This window comes from Aotus nancymaae, unplaced genomic scaffold, assembly GCF_030222135.1.
Source record: "Aotus nancymaae isolate 86718 unplaced genomic scaffold, 86718_ANA_hifiasm-v0.15.2.pri h1tg000036l, whole genome shotgun sequence".
In the NCBI taxonomy this organism is placed as follows: domain Eukaryota; kingdom Metazoa; phylum Chordata; class Mammalia; order Primates; family Aotidae; genus Aotus; species Aotus nancymaae.
Window position 1 is genome coordinate 67,809,692 of NW_026988450.1, and position 20,208 is coordinate 67,829,899.

General features: G+C 46.8%; 1 pseudogene; it reads right to left on the bottom strand.

Moving 5' to 3' along the window:
- Positions 1–7,452: 7,452 nt before the first annotated feature.
- LOC105710778 (mitochondrial mRNA pseudouridine synthase RPUSD3-like) lies at positions 7,453–13,577 on the bottom strand (annotated as a pseudogene).
- Between the last annotated feature and the right edge of the window lie 6,631 nt (positions 13,578–20,208).

Genomic DNA, 20,208 nt, shown 5'->3' on the forward strand with positions numbered 1-20,208 from the left:
TTTGTATTTTTAGTAGAGATGGGGTTTCACCATGTTGGCCAGGTTGGTCTTGAACCCCTGGCCTCAAGTGATCCGCCTGCCTCAGTCTCCCAAAGTGAGACTTGAACCACAGCTCCCGGCCAACTTAGGTTTCTTATAGATCTAGACGCCACTGAGGTTAGCAAATAGTTAACATGAACTCTATGAAATGAGGTGATGTAGAGGTTGGACTGCAGTCACACATGGTGAAATTTTCCACACTTGAGCTCTGAAGATGATGGCCACAGCCCAAATTCATGTTCCACCATCTTTTTTTCAGGTTTCCAGCTCATTTAGGTCAGAACCATTGTCAATACAATGAGAAAAAATATTCCAAATATATCATTAAAAATACATCTGTATTTTTAAATCCAAAATCTAACTAGATAACATGGCTGCTTCTTTGTTTTTCAAGGGATTCTTTCCTAAATTCCCACACAGGATCCTTCCTTCAGACAAATTAACCTGCCAGTGCCCCACCATCATCAGAGATGCAGGAAAAGTCACACAAAGGTATTCCAGGAAAAAATATTGGCCACTCTCCATTCAAAAAATATTTGAATACAACCCAAAAACAAAAAATTTGTGAACATAAAGGGATAAAAACATGTCATGTGGAGGTAAAAGTGCTGCATTGAAATCATTTTGAACAAATATTTTACCTTATCTGAACCTTAGTTTATTATTTGAAAACTGGGAACAATTGTGTCTGCCCATTCCATCCTTTGTGGTTATGAAATAAGGAGCAAAATCCAAACTGGACTAAAATCAAGCATTTCATATGTGCAATCACCTGAAAATTGGAAAAGGCTGTAGAAATGCTACAGAGGGTTCTTGAGAGGCAATTGCTGTGTTGTGGAGAGAAACATCATTCCCTGGAAAGAGGAGATATGGGCTGGGGTCTTGTTCTGTCCTCTCTTAGTGAACCTTAACAACAATCCTAACTGCTAATGTTTATTAGCGGGCTTACATCCATTTGTATGTGTATATGTACATACATGTATATGTGTACATATATGTATATATGTACATACATGTGTGTATGTGCATATATGTACATACATGTGTATAGATACATATATACATACACATATATACACATATATATGTATATAGATTGTGTGAGTTAATACTTAATAAACTCCCCTTTATATATATATGGTGTATATATATATATACCATATATATACTTAATAAACAATAAATATACTTAATACTTAATAAACTCCCTTTTATATATATATGGTGTGTTTATATATGGTATATATATATAAAGGGGAGTTTATTAAGTATTACGTATACCATATATATATATATATAAAGGGGAGTTTATTAAAGTATTAACTCACACAATCACAAGACCCCACAATAGGCTATCTGCAGGCTGAAGAGCAAGAAAAGCCAGTCCAAGTTCCAAAACTGAAGAACTTGGAGTCCAATGTTTGAGGGCAGGAAGCATCCAGCACAGGAAAAATATGTATCCTGGGAGGCTAGGCCGGTCTCTCTTTTCATATTTTTCTGCCTTCTTATATTCCAGCCATGCTGGCAGCTGCTTAGATTGTACCCACCCAGATTAAGGGTGGGTCTGCCTTTCCCAGTCCATGGACTCAAATGTTAATTTCCTTTGGCAACACCATCACAGAAACACCCAAGATCAATACTTTGTATCCTTCAATGCAATTAAGTTGACAGTATTAACCATCACAGTGAATGAGTTCTCACAAAAGCTGATGGTTCTATAAGAGGCTTCCCCACTTTGCTCAGCTCTCATTCTTTCTTCTGCTACCCTGTGAAGAGATGCCTTCTACAACAATTGTTAAGTTTCCTGAGGCCTCCCCATTTATGCAGAACTGTGAGTCAATTAAATTTCTTTCCTTTTTTTTTGAGACAAAGTCTCACCCTGTCACCTAGGCTGGAGTGCAGTGGTGCAATCTTCACTCACTGCAACCTCTACCTCCCAGGTTCAAGCAATTCCCTTGCCTCAGCCTCCTGAATAGCTGGGATTACAGGTGCTCACCACTACGCCCACCTATTTTTTTTTTTTGAGACCACGTCTTGCTCCGTCACTCAGGTTGGAGTGCAGTGGCATGATAGCCCACTGCAACCTCTGCCTCCTGGGTTCAAGCAATTCTTCTGCCTCAGCATCCCGAGTAGCTGGGATTACAGGCGACCACCACCACGCCCAGCTAATATTTGTATTTTTATTAGAGACAGGGCCTCCCTGTGTTGGCCAGGCTGGTCTTGAACTCCTGACCTCGTGATCTGCCCACCTTGGCCTTCCAAAGTACTCAGATTACAAGCATGATCAACCATGCTCAACTACCTCTTTTCTTTATAAATTACCCACTCTTGGATATTTCTTCATAGCAGCGTAAGAACAGATTAATACACCTTGAAAATGAGCCCATTTTCCCAGCGTGTTGAAACTGCCTTCTATATGTCATGTCCTGCAAAATAGCTCTGAGTTTACAAAGAGAAAAGAAACTTAATACCTGCTTTAGGGACATGTCTCACAGAAGGTGGTAGCTAATTCCAAAGTCATAGTGGTTTCTTTTTTTTAGAGTCACAAGAAGTAATGGTATATCATAATTAAAATAATAACCTACATCCTTTTGGGCAAAATAGGAATTTGACTTCTAGATTTCTATACAGATATGTGAAACTATCACTTTGGAAAAATTTATGAGAGGAAAAAACTAAAAGAAAATTTTGCTAATTAATTTTACCTTTTCTAGGATTTGCAAAACAACATTCATTTTGAATTTGTACATTTGAAGCATATCAGTCCAAGTAAGGGGACTCCATTGCTTTTGAGAGTATGGCTTTTATTTGGGGGTTAGAGTATTGCTTTTTAATTTCTGCTAACATGAGGAACATTTTTTTCATTATGCATAAAACAGGCAAGTATGTAAATTTCAGCAGAGCAAGAGGAACTGAATGAGTTAATTCATTTATGGAGGTTTACTATGAGCCAGGTGCTGGGAATAAGACAAAGTCCTCTTTTTTTTGAGACCGAGTCTCACTCTATTGCCCAGGCTGAAGTACAGTGGCATGATCTCGGCTCACTGTAACCTCTGCCTCCCGAGTTCTAGCAATTCTCCTGCCTCAGCCTCCAAAGTAGCTGGGATTACAGGCATGTACCACCACAACTGGCTAATTTTTGTATTTGTAGTAGAGACGGGGTTTCACCATGTTGGCCAGGCTGATCTCAAACTCCTGACTTCAGCTGACCCACCTGCCTCAGCCTCCCAAGGTGCAGGCTCCCACCATAGCTGGTGGAACACTTTTCCAGGGAGTCATAAAGCAGTATGGTGATTACTATGAAGGTGCCACAGAGAACCTGGAGGAGACGCTTCCTACCTAGCCAGAGAAGAAGGATCACCTCTTGGAGGAGACGCTGGCATCCTTTGCTCTAACAAACTTCCCCTGACTTTGCTCTAGCCTCAGCTCACATCCACCCCTCTAACACCTGTAGACAACATAAGCTATAGCAGGAGCTCCTCCTCAATCCCACAGAATCATAACTCAATAATACAAGACTGAAAATAGGTCACATTTCTCCCACATTTGCTCTATGCCAGGTGTTATAATAAGCACCCTGAAAGTTACCTTGTTTAATCCCCACATCAGTTTTATGAAGGATATGCTTTTAATATCATCCCTCTTCTGAGTATCTATAGCTGTGTAACAATCACAAAAACATAGGGCCTTAAATCAGTAGATAATTACCTCTCGCATTTCTGCAGGTTGCTTGGGTTCTGTTGCCAGTTCTCCCGAGGGTTCATTCATGTGGTTGTGGTCAGATGGCAGCTGTGGCCGGAGTCATCAAGCTGTGAGTGGGACAATGTTCAAGATGCATCACTCACACAGCTGTGGGCTAAGAGCTCAGCTAGGGCTAACACAAAGTACCTGTGTACAGCCTCTCCCGTGATTTGGCCTTGTTAAAAGAAAAACTCCTGCCAAATTAAATTCAGAGGCGTTTAATTGAGCAATGATTTGTGACTTGTGCAGCCCCCAGAATCACAGCAGATTCAGAGACTCCAGGGATGCCTCACAGTCAGGATAAATTCATAGATCAAAAAAAAAGTGACATACAGAAATCAGAAGTGAGGTACAGAAACAGCTGGATGGGTTACAGGTTGGTGTTTGCTTTGTTTGAACACAGTTTGAACACTCAGCAGTGTATGAGTGGTTGAAGTATGGCTGCTGGGATTGGGCCAAGACTCAGCTCTTGTTACAGGCACATACTCCTAAATTAGATTTTCAATCTTGTATTACATTATGTTACAGTTCATCCACAAGGACTCAAATACTGAAGTGAGGAGTCCTTCTCAGGCCATGTTTAGTTCACTTTAACGGGCTTCTCACAGCCTGGTCCTTAGGTCTCCAGAAGAAACATCCCAAGAGCTAGCATTCCAAGAGCCAAGATATGGAATGTATCAGACCAGATAAACCTGAGCTGAATCTAGCACTGACAGTGCTGCTGCCACCATAGTCTTTTAATCAAAGCAGTCTCAGGACACGCTCAGATTCAATGGGGTACTAAACCTAACTCCACCCTTTGACAGGAAGCAGAAAAGAGTGGGCAGCAAGGTCACATTGCAATGGGATGCAAGTTGTTGTTATGGCCATTTTTGGAAACTGTAGTCTGTCAGAGTTGTCATTACACATATGAGGTTTAGTAACTTGTTTAAGGCCACAGAGATAATAGGTGATGAAAGCAGATCTTAAACACAAGCACATAGCCCCTGCTCTCTACTGCCCATGCATGGCCCATCACTCAATTTACTTAAGGAACTATAAATATCTACTTACCTGTCTGTCTCTTTCTAAAGACAGCAAACTCCTTGAGGGCTGTGCCTAATGCCTTGCTGTATTTTTTCCAGTATCTGGCACAAGTCCCAATACAGAGTGCTTACTCAACACATTTGCTGAGTTAATAAGCTAATCATGCAAAACTCACTCATCATCAGTTCCACCAAGGCAGGAGAGTCCTTACCTGGGATAATTTATAAGATTTTCTAGCCTATCTGGATAGAAATGATGCTAATGAGAAAACAATTTCTGAGGCAAATCAATGAGGTAGGTGGACCTCTTGGGGTCAGGAGTTTGAGACCAGCCTGGCCAACAAGATGAAACCCCATCTCTACTAAAAATACAAAAATTAGCCAGAGCTGGTGGTGCACACCTGTAATCCCAGCTACTTGGGAGGCTGAGGCAGGAGAATCACTTGAACCTGGGAGGCGGAGTTTGCAGTGAGCTGAGATTGTGCCACTGTACTCCAACCTGAGCAACAAGAGAGAGATTTTTGTCTCAAAAAAAAAACTTAAAAAAGAAAAAATGGAAGCAGAGATTGGTGTGATGCAGCCATAAGCCAAGGGACACCTGGAGCCATCCGAGAATCTGGAAAGGATTCTCACCTTCAAGCCTTCAGAGTGACGTTGTGCTGGGACTTCTGGCCTTTGGAACCAAGAGACTATTAACACGTTTGTTGTTTTAAGCCGCTCAGGCTGTGTTAATGGCAGCTCTAGCAAATGAACACACCAGGCCAGACACTCTAATCCGGAAATCCTTGTGTAACTGCACCAGGAGCAGCATTGTGGTAACAGCCAAATGACCTAACTGGTCTATGCCAACTTTGGAATTCAAACCACATGCCATGCAACACAGATGCACTTTACAATTAGGAGCAAGAGCAAATCATGAAAAAATATATACAATGTGGTTCCAGAAACTTCAAAACCAGGCAAAATGAAATACATTGGTTAGGGATGCATGTATACACGGTAAACTTGAAAAGCAAGTAATTCTCCCAAACCAGGGCAGTCATTTCCAACCTCAACTGAACAGAAGAACCCCTTCAGGTAGTTTTTTTTTTTTTTTTTCTTTTTTTTGAGACAGAGTCTCACTCTGTCACTCAGGCTGGAGTGCAGTAGTGCAATCTTGGCTCACTACAACCTCCATCTTCCAGATTTAAGCAATTCTCCTGCCTCAGCCTCCCTAGTAGCTGGGACTACAGGTGCGTGCCACCACACCCAGCTAATTTTTTGTAATTTTAGTAGAGACGGGTTTTCACGGTGTTAGCCAGGATGGTCTCAATCTCCTGACCTTATGATCCACCCACCTCAGCCTCACAAAGTGCTGGGATTACAGGTGTGAGCCACCGTACCTGGCCCTATTTCACAATTTTTTAAAGAAAAAGATCTGACATCTCCACTTATGAGGTTCCTAGAATAGTCAGTTTCATAGAGACAGAAGAAGAATGGTGGTTAACAGGGGCTGGGGGCAGGGGGAATTAGTGTTTAATGGGGACAAAGTTTTATTTTTTGAGGCGGAGTCTCATTCTGTTGCCCAGGCTGGAGTGCAGCAGCACTATCTGGGTTCACTGTAACCTCTGCCTCCCGGATTCTTGCAATTCCCCTGCCTCAGCCTCCCAAGTACCTGGGACTACAGGTGCACATTGCCATACCCAGCTAATTTTTTGTATTTTACTAGAGATGGGGTTTCACCATGTTGCCCAGGCTGGTCTTGAACTCCTGTGCTCAGGCGATCCACCCACCTCAGCCTCCCAAAGTGCTGGGATTACAGACATGAGCCACAGCACCCGGCCAAAGTTTCAGTTTTATAAGATTAAAAAGTTCTGGGCCAGGCATGGTGGCTCACGCCTGTAATCCCAGTATTTAGGAGGCCAAGGCAGGTGTTGCCAGAGTGTAGGAGTTCGAGACCAGCCTGAGCAATATGGTGAAACTCCGTCTCTACTAAAATACAAAAAATTAGCTGGGTGTGACAGTGTGCACCTGTAGTCTCAGCTATTTGAGAGGCTGAGGCTGGAGAATTGCAAGAACCCAGGAGGTGGAGGTTGCAGTGAGCTGAGATTGTGCCACTGCACTGCAGGCTGGGCAACAGAGCAAGACTCCATCTCAAAAAAGAAAAAAGTTCTGGAGATGGATGGTGGTACTGGTTGCACAACAATGTGAGTACACTAATGCCACAGAACTGTATACTTAAAATGGCTAAAATGGTAAATTTTATTTTGAGACAGGGTCTTACTCTGTGGCCCAGGTTGGAGTGAGATGGCATGGTGCGATCGCAGCTCACTGCAACTTCCGCATCCCTGGCTCAGGTGATCCTCCCAAGTAGCTGGAACTACAGGCATGCACCACCATGCCCAGCTCATTTTTCTATTTTTAGTAGAGAGAGGGTTTCTCCACATTGCCCAAGCTGGTCTCAAACTCCTGGGCTCAAGTGATCTGCCCTCCTTGGCCTTCCAAAGTGCTGGGATTACAGGTGTGAGCCACTGCCCCTGGCCAAGATGGTAAGTTTTAGATGTATTTTAACACACACACACACACACACACACACACAAATCTAACATCTCCCAGCCACAATCAGGATGGAAACCACCAAATAAAAAGACTATGTAGTCAACTCAGCAGAAAGCAAGGTCCGTAATAAACATTTACTTTCTTAGCAAATCCTCAGCATCATAACATGAGGTAGGAACTTTTATTATCACAAGTCCAAAGAGGTCAAGTTACTTGCCCAATGCCACACAGCAAGCAAGTGGCCTGTCCAGGATGTGATCTTGGGTTGGTCTGACTGCAGACCCCAGGATACTGCATGTTGGGCACTGACCTCATTCTCCTTGGGCCTGGCCGGAGGACCCACCCTTACTTTGTACGTGTGTGAGGGGTCAGGGACAGAGGAGGACTATTGTAAGTGGAGCCCCAAGCACTGTAGGGTCCTGGAGAAATAAGGGGGCAGGGGTGCCAGAAGCTCGATGGGGGTGTCCCTGGCCCTGGTGCCTGGGAGGAGGAGCCGATGTAGGTGGAGGTGCAAGAGCAGCTGGGCAATCTGGAGGGGGTCAGCTGGAGGCGTCTGAGGAGGGCTTCATCCAGGACCTGGAATGGGAGAGGCACATTGTGTTCAGCCCCACATGTTCCAAGCAGCTGAGTACCCAGCTCTAAGGGAAATGGGAGTAAGGCGAGCGCTTCCTCCATTCCTCCCTGCTCTGCAGCTGTTAATCATTTCCTCTTTGCACACAGGCATGCACATTCACACAGGCACTCACACTGCAGCAGAGACTGGCTAAGGGGTCACCCGATCAGTTTCTTCCTAGGCACAGCTCAACTGCGTTTCCCAGCCCTCTCACAGCTTGGTGAGACATGAGTGAGCTCTAGACAATGGAACGTACATGGCAGTATGTATGCCATGAATCTGGAAACCATCATTCTCAGCAAACTGACACAAGAACAGAAAACCAAACGCCGCATGTTCTCACTCATAAGTGGGTGTTGAACAACGAGAACACATGGACACAGGAACATCACACACTGGGGTCTGTTGGGGGGTGGGGGGCTAGGGGAGGGACAGCAGGGGGTGGGGAAATTGGGGAGCTATAACATTAGGAGACATATCTAATGTAGGTGATGGGGGGATGGAGGCAGCAAACCACCAGGGCATGTGTATACCTATGTAACAATCCTGTAAGATCTGCCCATGTACCCCAGAATTTAAAGTAAAAAAAAAATCAGCCACTTCAACTCCCTTATTGAACAGATGGACAGAATGAAGCCCAAGAGAGCAGGTGTTCCTTGCCCAAGGCCACACAGCAAGATGTGGGTACAGAGAGAGCCTCGGGAGCCAAATGGGCTGCCTCCCAATAGTCGCAAGCTACACAGCTAAGGTCTGGAGATGCTGCCCATGCTCACCTCTCCCTCCACCTCCCAGAAAGCAGCAGGCAGGTGGGCTGGAATACCTGTGTTTCACACTTGGTCCTCTCAGATGGCAGCAGAAATCACTGGCCCAGGACAGTGCCCCTACGGGCAGAGTATGTGTGGTCCCCAAGCACAGGGCAGAGCTGTAGTACCATGTGCACCTGCAGCTGACTGGAGAACACTGAGCAAGAGGAGAGCCAGGAGAGACAGTGGGCAACTGCTCCTTCTGTCCGACCAGTATCACCCCTCCCCCTGTCCTTTGGAAACACCACCCCCTTTCTCAGACCATATGGTTTCAGTGAGGTTGGTACTATGGCTCCTGCATCTAGAAAGGGACAAACAGGTCAGGACGATCACAGCTGTCAATCTGCCTGGCTGTGGGATCCACTCATGATGAGATGCAACTCTAATTGTTGAAGGCACTGGGCTTAAGGCCTGCTCTTTGCTGCTGGGGTGCTAGCCTGGAGCTGCCTCCTCCAGCTGGGCCTGGTCACATACACCTCTGAGGGCCATCAAATTGCTCCCCAGGCTGCTGTTGACATCACCACTATCTCCCCAGCCCCTTGCCTCCCTGAGCCAAATGCAGTTTTTTTTTTGTTGTTTTTTTTTTGAGATGGAGTTTCATTCTGTCTCCCAGGCTAGAGTGCAATGGAGCAATCTTGGCTCACTGCAACCTCCATCTCCCAGGTTCAAGCAATTCTCCTGCCTCATACTCCCAAGTAGCTAGGATTACAGGTGCATGCCACCACCCCCAGCTAATTTTTGTATTTTTAGCAGAGACGAGGTTTCATTATGTTAGCTAGGCTGGTCTCGAACTCCTGACCTCAAGTGATCTGTCTGCCTCAGCCTACCAAAGTTCTGGCATTACAGGTGTGAGCCACTGCATCTGGCTCCAGTGCAATGGTGCGATCTCGGCTCACTGCAATCTCTGCTGCCTGGGTTCAAGTGATTCTCCTGCCTCAGCCTCCTAAGGAGCTGGGATTACAGGGGACTACCACCACACTCAGCTAGTTTTTGTAGCTTTTAGTAGAGACAGGGTTTCACCATCTTAGCCAGGCCGGTCTTGAATGTCTGACATTGTAATCCACCCGCTTAGGCTGAGGTGACAGACCTACCTGTCAGCGGCTGCAGCTGGACCAGGGCACAGCCAGAGCCTGTGGCCAACACACGAAAGTGGCTGAGAGTCTTCTTGACACCTTCCACGATGTCCTTTCGGGATGGGGCCGTCACCGGAACTGACTGTGGTGCCAGCCAAGAGGGAACAAGCATTACAGAGGCCTGGCAGCTATACCCAGACCCTCCCTGCTCCCAACAGACTCTGGGCAGGGCCACAGTATAGGCAGTGGTCACTTGCCTGTTTTAGGGGACAGGAGAGCCAGCCATCCCAAATCCATACCCCTGACTCCTCTCCGTAGGAGTACTATATCTAGAAGCATCCCTCCTCTTCCCTGCCCAGACCCGGACTCACAAGATTGACCCCATCAATGTGTTCCAGTTTCAGGGCGGTCTGGATCTTGCCCTCAGAAGTAGCTGGGATCCCATTAGTGACAGCACTGAGAAAGGGGCAGGAGGAGATCACATCATGGCTTGCTGGGACCTCCCCACCACCCTAGGAACCTCCCAGCACCTCTCACCAGTAGGTGGCTGTGGGCCTCTGGGCTCTCCGTGCATGAATGAAGAACTTCCGGAGGCGACTAGTCGTCTGGGGACAGCTGGAGAGGAGTACAAGCCCAGAGGTCTCCCTGGAGTAAGGAGACAAATCGCACAAGTTAAAGTCCCTTAGACTCACCCACTAAAAAGGAGGCTCTTAGGAAGCAACACTGACCTGCTTCAGGCCAAACACTAACACCAGGACTATCACCTAGACCACCTCCTGAGAAACAAGTAAGGTTTCCCCTTGTTTGATATGATAACAAGACTATGTAGCTTAATGTGGTTCTCATTTTGGCCCAGGCCCCAGGGAGCTCAGAGCCAAATATCATAACGATTGTCCACCATGTGCCAGAACTTCTAGAAATTCTGCATATATTAGCTCTTAAGTTCCCCACAAAAAAGCTCAGGAGTTTTGGAACTACAGAAATGTTTTATCTCAAGCACCATCTTTAATTGATGGCAGTTAGAGGAAAGGATATCATGGATCCACTAGCAATGCCTGCCATAAGTACAGTCATGCAGAAGTGACTGCACATTGAGCGTGGGTATTATTTTCTTGATTTTTACGATTAGGAAAACTGAGGCTCAGGGAGGGTGTTTTTTGTTTTTTGAGACAGGGTCTCACTCCGGTTGCTCAGGCTGGAGTACAGTGGCAGGATCTCAGCTCACTGCAGCCATCATCTTCTAAGCTCAGGTGATTCTCCCACCTCAGCCGTACGAGTAGCTGGGACCACAGGTATGTGCCACTATGCCCAGCTAGTTTTTTGTGTGTTGTTTTTTTTTTTTTTTTAGCAGAGACAGGGTTTTCACACATTGCCCAGGCTGGTCTTGAACTCCTGGACTCAAACGATCCTCTCACCTCGGCCTCCCAGATTCCCAGTGATTACAGGCATGAACCACTGTGTCTGGCCTCAGGGAAGGTTTTGTTCTCGCTATTGTTTTTCCAGAGATGGGGTCTATTTTGCCCAGGCTGGTCTTGAACTCCTGGGCTCAAGTGATCCTCATGCCTTGGCCTCCTAAAGTGCTGGGATTACAGGCATAAGTCACTGTGCCCAGCTTCAGGGAGGTGTCGTGCTTGGCCTGGTATCACACCATTTGCACTTGAGGATTTGAACCCAGAGCCATCAGCTTCCTCCTCTTCACTGTACTTGTATCCACCTCTATGATCTCAAACCTTCCCAAGGAAAATGTCTCAGCTTATCCCCAAGCAGCTGTTTCCCCAACACAGACGGATACCTGTACTCCCAGCTTCTTGTCACCTCCACCACTTCCCAGATGCTTGGACAACCTGGAGCTCCCGCTCCCCAAGTCTCAGGGACTGGCTCAGCTCTGGTAGCACTGACAGCAATGTCAGCTCTCCTGGTTTTCCTGGGAAATAGGAAAGAAAAAATACAGGAGGCCAAAGCTTTACCCCTTCACTTTTCCCACCCCCCAGAGATGAGAAACCCCCTTCTGCTGCATTCCCTTCCCACATCCCCTGCCCATACCTGTCACTGGAAGACCCTGTGCTTTGTTCAGTGTCACTAGAGGTTCTGAAACATACATCACATGAACATCAGCAAAAGCAATGGTAACGCTTTATGCAGCACTCAGAGTTTCCAGAGCACTTTTTCACGCATCTTCGCACTCGGCCCTATGATGACTCTCAGATGTGAGTTAACCCCACCCAAACTGAACTGTGTTCTATTCCTCTGCCACCTCAGAGCCTTGGCACTTGCTGTTTCCTCTGTCCCCAAATTTCCCAGGTCTGGCTCCCTATCATCCTGGCTCAAAAGTCACATCATGGAGAAATCCGAATCTCCAATCTAATGTCTGCCCTCCTCCTACTGTTCCTCATAATCATAAAACCGTGTTTTAGTTTATGCATAGCACTGATCACTAGTAACTTGTTCATTTATTTTCTGACATACATTTCTCCCCTGAGAGCAGGAACCACATCTATCTTTTTCAGCACTGTATAGCCTGCCTAGAACAGTGCCTGGAACACAGCAGATGTTCAAGAAATAGGGGAGAAAAGAAATAAATCACTGAACGGAGACTGAGGTTCGGAGAAATTCAGTTATTTTCCTAAAGCCACACAGCAAGCTGATCACAGAGCCTAGATATGTCTGACTCCAAAGTCTGTGTTTTGTTTATCAATAAACAATATTTTTTTTAGATGGAGTTTTGCTCTTGTTACCCAAGCTGGAGTGCAGTGGCATGATCTCGGCTCACTGCAACCTCCTCCATCCAGGTTGAAGTGATTGTCCTGACTCAGCCTCCAAGTAGCTGGGAGTATAAGCGGACGCCGCCACACCCGGCTAATTTTTTATATTTTTAGTAGAGATGGGGTTTCACCATGTTGGCCAGGCTGGTCTCGAACTCCTGACCTCAAGTGATCCGCCCACATCGGCCTCCCAAAGTGCTGGGATTACAGGCGTGAGCCACAGCGGCCGATAAACAATAATCTAGTATAACAACTCCCATTACTGAGCGCCTGCTAGGTGCAAGGCTCCTTAGTAATCAGCATCCTCTCCCTGCTCTTAACCCCACTTCGTCAGGGCAATTGGGTTAGAAGCGGTGAGAGGGTGCAAATTAGGTGGCTCGTCCCAGCTCATGCTGCTAGCGGGAGGCAGAAGCAGGGCTGATCCCGTGGCTTCCTTGGAGAGCTCGATCGCACCCGCGGGAGTCCCTCTCACCCCTCACCTTTCCGGTCCACCACGGCTGCCCACAGCCCATCAACCAACGCCTCCCGACTGAGGTTCTTTGACAGCAGCCCCGAGAAGGGCTGGTCCCCGAGAAAAACAATAGCGAGAACAAAACCTTCCCTGAGGCCAGACACAGTGGTTCATGCCTTGGGTTGGTTCTGATTTCTGGAAAAGGCGGGAGAAGCAACGGGAATCTTTCGGTCCCGAGGTGCCGCCCATTCCTATGTCCGCACGCCTCTTCCCAAATCCTGCGGCCTCTGACAAATGCCTCAGATGTCTGGGCTGACCTCGCAAATTCAGGCACGACCGGTCCCACTCTATAGCCAAGGGCACTGAGGCTCAGAGAGGCCAAGGGGGCTGTTTTCAGGTAATATCTAACTGATCCAGATCCAGCACGTGCCCTCCCCCTGCCGCAGCCTTCGTCCCGCAAGGGTGAAGGGGTCCTTAATCACCGGGCTTCAGTGCCAAAGCCTGCGTCCTCCAGCGCTGTGCGGACAGCCATGCGCCGCCGCCAGACCCAGCCCAAAACACTGCCCCTAACACGGCGGCCGCCCATCTCCAGAGCAAGGACAACGCGTATGTGTGTCCAGAGAGGCAGCCCTACGCTCCCGATAGCGTGCTGATTGCTCAGCGTGAGTATCAATCGGAATGATTACCAGTTGACTGGTCAGCTTGAATGTCAATGGGAATGGTGAGCCAGAGGAGGCGGGGCCTTGCCTCCGCCCAGGGAGGAAATGCAGAAATTAGTCCCTGTGCTTTTGGGGAACGCGCGGGGGGCACACGTATTTGATCTGTTTAGAAGACCTGTCTTAGTACAAAACCTGAAACCGCCTTTGCAAAAGTTATAATGGAAAATTATGACAGCGAAAGAAATCTGATCTAACCAACCCGCAGCTTGTCTTTAATCTCCAAACCGTCCTTGGTCACTCCTGGGCTTGGGTCAAGCTAACGTTGGGAGAAATGGTAGTTCGTAGTCTAAATGATAATAGCCCTTCCCCCAAAACTAAATCGGCTTTATAGAGTTAATGAAAGGCCACCAGGTTAGGAGGAGGAGAGGGGCCTGAATTCTGCTAAGGGGTACATGTAACTGATTACCAGCCGTTATTCCTGAGGCCACAGTGTTTGCAGCTTCCCCAGTTCACGATTGTCCAAGCTAAGATTGGCCTCTGGAGATGTCTTTTCAGGCTTTTGCATTTCTGATGGCCAGATCACCCCACCCAGACCCTCAACTCTTTACTCTACTAGTCCTGTGGCCCCCACCCAGAAGCAGACTCAGTGCTCGAGGACCATTTCCCACACCCCTGTCGCTGCATCCCGACTGGTCAGCAGCACCCATTCCCCTAGCCCCTGCCCGCCACACTACCCTTGAGAAATCCTAGCCTGGGAATTTTTGAGGAAACTGATTTGAGTAATAACTCCATCTCCCGGTGGCACAGTGGTAAGGCTAGCCTCATGTCAATTAAATTGTTTATTTACTGCAATGCCATGGTCTTAGTGGATTGGTTTTGTGCAGTGGGCAGGAAGAACCCATCGGGTGATTATAAATTAGGCTATGGAGCTGCTTTCCTGGATTCACTTTCACCTCAGGTGAAAGTCCTAAGAGCTGCATTTGGCTGGAATCCCAGAGCTGATGGTTTAGTGTTAATCTGAAGGCCAGCAGGCTCGCAACCCAGAAGTGCTGATGTTTCAGCTCGAGTCTGAAGGCAGGGGACACTGACATCCCCACTCGATGACTGGGAGGCCCAGAGTGGGAATTCTGTCTTGTTCAGGCTTTGCTTCTGTTCAGGTCATCACCCAATTGGATGAGGCCCACCCACATTAGGGAGCATCTGCTTTACCCAGGCCACAGATTCAAATGCTAATCTTACCCAAAAACACCCTCAGAGAAATGGCCAGATTAATGTTTGAGCAAATATCTGGTCACTCTGTGGCTCAGTGAAGTTGATACATAGTTAATCATCACACTCCACCAGCACACTTTTATTTTTAACAAAAAAACAGTTCTCGGATATCTCAGTGCTCTCCAGAAATGAACTGTTCCTACCTGCTCTCACCTCTTCTCTCTCCTCCTGCACTCCCTGTCTCTCTGCCTGGATTGGTTTGTTGAACCAATGTGTCTGTGAAAAATTCCTTCCATGTAGATGTAATTCTCATCTCCCCAGATCCTAGAAACAGAAACATTCCCGAATTGCACATGACTGGCCAGCTCTTTCATTCCCAGACTGGGAAAGAGCCAGCCTGAATCTCCAGAGACACCTATGGGATCTTTCTAAGACCCCTCCTGGAAAGCTGTGAGGTGTAGGGACAGCCCTTAGGAGGGAGGGCACTTCTGCGTGGCCATGATAACAGAAAGCTTCCTGCTTTTGGGCTTGGAAACCCTGTGTCCTCACCTGGCCTCCAAGCCTTAAACCAGTGCCCTTTTCTTAAGCCTCAGTTTACCGATCTTTAAGATCAGGGCATAACAGTAGTTGTCTAACATTGAAGGGAACTAACATTAAAGTTACAACTAATATTAAAGGGAAAGTATTTTTATTCAGAAGGTAGAAGAACACAGGAAAAAACAAACAAGAAAAATATAATGACTGCCCACATTCCTACCATCAGAATTAGTCATTGTGCAACAATATATATGTATAGATTTCCTGACTGTTTTTCTTGTTTAGGAAATGAGATAAAAGTAAATTCCCCTTTCCTGCCTGCTTCCAGTTTTCACTGTCACCTCAGTCTCCACTTTGAGTTTGGCGTGAACCTTTTCCTAATGTGCTTTGTTGCTCACTCTGTCATCCAGGCTGGAGTGCAGTGGCACAATCACAGTTCACTGCCGCCTTAACCTCCCAGGCTCAAGCAATCCTCCCACTTCAGTCTCCTGAGAAGCTGGGACTACAGGTGTGTACCACCACAGCTCGCTTAAAAAAATTAAAAAAAAAATTTTTTAAGATATGTGGTCTCACGATGTTGCCCAGGCTGGTCTCAAACTCCTGGACTCAACAAAATAAAAATAATGAAATAATAATTTTTAAAAAATTAAACTCCTGAGTTTAAGGGATTCTCCCACCTACCTTGGCCTCTGAAAGTGCTGGGATTACAGGCATGAGCCACTGCAAGTGGTCTTGACAGACACTTTCTTCTTCTTTTTTTTTTTTTTTTTTTGAGACAGAGTCTCGCTCTGTCGCCCAGGCTGGAGTGCAGTGGCACAATCTCGGCTCACTACAACCTCTGCCTCCTTGGCTCAAGTGATTCTCCTGCCTCAGTCTCCTGAGTAGCTGAGACTACAGGCATGCATCATCATACCCGCCGAATTTTTTTTGTATTTTTAGTAGAGACAGGGTTTCACCATGTTGACCAGGGTGGTCACGAACTCCCAACCTCATTTGATCTACCCGCCTTGGCTGCCCAAAATGTTGGGATTACAGGCCTGAGCCACTGCGCCCTGACTTTGTTAGACACTTTGTAATAGGCTTTCTCATCTAGCATTACACACCCTGTGAGGCAGGCAGGGTTGGGGGGGCCCTGCCTTACAGATGAGGACATGGAACTGGTGGCTGTTGTGGTTCTTTTGTGTCCCTTAAAGGCATGCTGAAGGCTATGGTGGGCTCAGAGTCCCCGGGAAGGAAGTCAGATAACTGGAAGGAACACTTGCACTGAACACAGGAAAACCAGCCTGAGCTGCCTGCAGCCTCCAGGAGGTGTTGGGAGGGGCTGCCCCTGCTTCTGATGAGGGTCCAGACCCAGAAAGAGCAGGCTCCAGGGGAGCGGGGCTCTGAGGAGGGAGGACAAGACTTGGTCTGCTTGTGGGGAGCACTGGGAGGATGGAGTCTCACTCCCATCCTTTTTTGAGAGATCCTGTCTCAAAAAAAAACAAATCTGGAGATGGATGGCTCATGCCTATAATCCCTGCACTTTGGGAGGCCAAAAGGGGAGGATGTCTTGAGCCCAGGTGTTCAAGACCAGCCTGGGCAATATGGCAAAAACCCATCTTTACAGAAAATACAAAAATTAGCTGGGTGTGGCGGCACATGCCTGTAGTCCCAGCTGTGGGCTTTGAGTGATTGTGAGGTAGCCATGGGCTCCTCCATTGTAACCAACACACCAGTCTGGTGGGGATGTGGATAGAGGGGGAGGCTGTGCATGAGCGGAGGCAGGGTGTATATGTGAACTCTATACATTGTATTCAGTTTTTCTGTGAACCTAAAGCTGCTTTCAAAAACAGGTTTTACTAAAAATTAATTTTACCTGGCCAGGCATGGTGGCTCATGCCTGTAATCCCAGCACGTTGGGAGGTTGAGGCGGGAAGATCGCTTGAGCCCAGGTGTTTGAGACCGGACTGGGAAACATGGCAAAAACCCATCTCTATAAGAAAATACAAAAATTAGCCGGACGTGGTGGTGCCTGCCTGTAGTCCCAACTACTCGGGACGCTGAGGTGGGAGGATTTCTTGAGCTTGAGAGGTTGCGGCTGCAGTGAGACATGACCGTGCCACTGTACTGTGGCCTGGACAACAGAGTGAGGCCTTGTCTCAAAAACAGAAGAAAAGACTAAAGATGAAAAGGGCTATGGCTGCTGGGTGGGAAGACAAGGGAAGGGACAAATGGAAACTTTAAAGGTTTCTGCTAACTCTTCCCAAAGAATTAGAAACAATGTTTACCAAATGTTTCATTCCCTTTTAGGCTCCCCTCCCGCAAAGCAGTTCACCAAGCAAACTGTTCCTTATTCTTCCTTAGAAACCCTGCCCCCTCACAGTTGTTCTTAACCTCCTGAAGTCTTATAACCCTCCACCCACCACACAAAAACACTGGAAGGAATTATCTAAATACAAGGCAGGATTACTTAAATCTGAATGAGTATTGAGTACCTATTTCTATATAATAAATAAATATACATATAGACAACATTTCCCTGTTGTCACTCAGGCTGGAATGTAATGGTGCAATCTTGGCTCACTGCAACCTCCACCTCCCAGGTTCAAGCAATTCTCTTGCTTCAGCCTCCCAAGTAGCTGGGACTACAGGCACGCACCACCACACCCAGCTAATTTTTTGTATTTTTAGTAGACACTGGGTTTTGCCATGTTGCCCAGGCTGATCTTGGACTTCTGGGCTCAAGCAGTCTGCCTGCCTCAGCCTCTGAGAGCACTGGAATTACAGGTGTGAGCCATTGCACCCAGCGGTCTTCTCATTGTTCTGCCATCAGGAGCCACTTCATGTGACTCCCCAGCCCCCTTAGCTTCCACTGTTTTCCATCACATGTGGAATAAAACCCAAAGTCTGGACCCCAGCTGCCCTCCTAACATTGTTTCTTATCATTCTCCCACTAGCTCCTCCTGGACCAACCTCACTCCTTGCTGACCTCAAAATCACCCCACACTTGGCTTATCCGATGAGATTGGGCGCGTTCAGGGTGGTATGGCCGAGACCCCACTGACAGCTTTCCATGGCCTTGGCCCACCTATCCTCCAAATTCTGTCAGCTCTCGCTTGTTTAAATTGTTTTATTTTTATATCTTCTATAAATACAATTAAGTTTTTCATGCTTTGTGTGCTGATTCAGAAAAGTAAAATAAATAAGAAAAACAAATAACTAGCATTTAGGCTAATATCATTATGCAACGTCCCCCCTATGGATCCAAGACCTAAGATTGGACACAATGAATCCATACCAGCCCTGCGTCAAACTGCTTCCTGTGAAAACAGGTGTTTAGATTTATCATCCATTCTATGTTTAAAGTCATGCCTCATGTTACTTGGTCTCATATTTGGTCTGACTTTCTAGCACAGATCTATTGTGCTAGAATATGGAATTGGCTTACTTACATTTTTGATATAACAGGCATATGGATTTCCCCTCATTACTAAGAGTCCTAATTGTAGCCTCTTAGCTTAATTATAACATATGGAACACAAAATCCACTTTCTCTGTGAAATCTCTCTTTGTGGGGCTCCTTGGATTCTTTTTCTAAGAAAGAAAGGATGAAAGAAAGAGGGAAAAAAGACAGAAAGGAAGACTGAAAAAAAAAGAAACTTAGATCAGCTTCTTTTCCCCTTCCCTTCTCTTCCCTTCCCTTCCCTTTACTTTTTCTCTTTCCTTTTCTTTACTTTCCTTTTCCTTTATTTCCTTTCTTTTCTTTTTCTCTCCCTCTTCTTCCTTTCCCTTCCTTTCCTTTTCTTTTTTTCCTCTCCATTCCTTTCCTTTTTCCTTTCTCCTTTTCTTTCCCTTTCTTTCCCTTCCCTTTCCCTTTCCCCTTCCCTTTCTCCTTTCTCCCTTCCCTCCTTTCCCCTCCCATATCCTTCTTCCCTTCCCTTTCTTTCCAGGATGTCACTCTGTAACTCAGGCTGGAGTCCAGTGGTGCCATCTCAACTCACTGCAACCTCTGCCTCCCAGGCTGAAGTCATCCTCCCACCTCAGCCTCCTGAGTAGCTGGGTTTACAGGTGTGCGCCACCACAGCCAGTTAATTTTCATTTTTTTTGTAGAGACAGGGTTTCACCATGTTGCTCAGGCTGGTCTCAGTCTTCTGAACTCAAGCTATCCACCAGCCTCGACCTCCCAAAGTGCAGGGATTACAGGCGTGAGCCACTACTGTGCCCGGCCAGACCAGGCACTTTCTAGACCTTCCTAAAAGCTGTGTCTTGGATTTTGCTTTCCTCTACTGCTAGGTGAGGTCCATACAGCTACCCATGAAACTCTGAAAGTTGTTGATACATGGCAGTGCATTGAGAAAGTTCACACCTCACAGTGAATTAAAGAAATATGAGCATATTCCAGGTGCGGTGGCTCACGCCTGTAATCCCAGCACTTTGAAAGACTGAGGTGGGTGGATCATGAGGTCAGGAGATTGACACCATCCTGGGCAACATGGTGAAACCCCGTCTCCACTAAAAATACAAAAATTAGCTGGGCGTGGTGGCTCAAGCCTGTAATCCTAGCTACTCGGGAGGCTGAGGCAGGAGAATTGCTTGAACCAGGGAGTCAGAAGAGATCAAGGCTGGCAGATCACTTGAGGCCAGCAGTTCCAGACCAGCCTGGTCAACACGGTAAAACTTTGTCTCTTCTAAAAATAAATATAGTAAAATGCAAGAAGTGTGGCTTCACCGCCCCACCTACCTGATTTTATCAGCCGCCCAACTATGTTGAGCGGC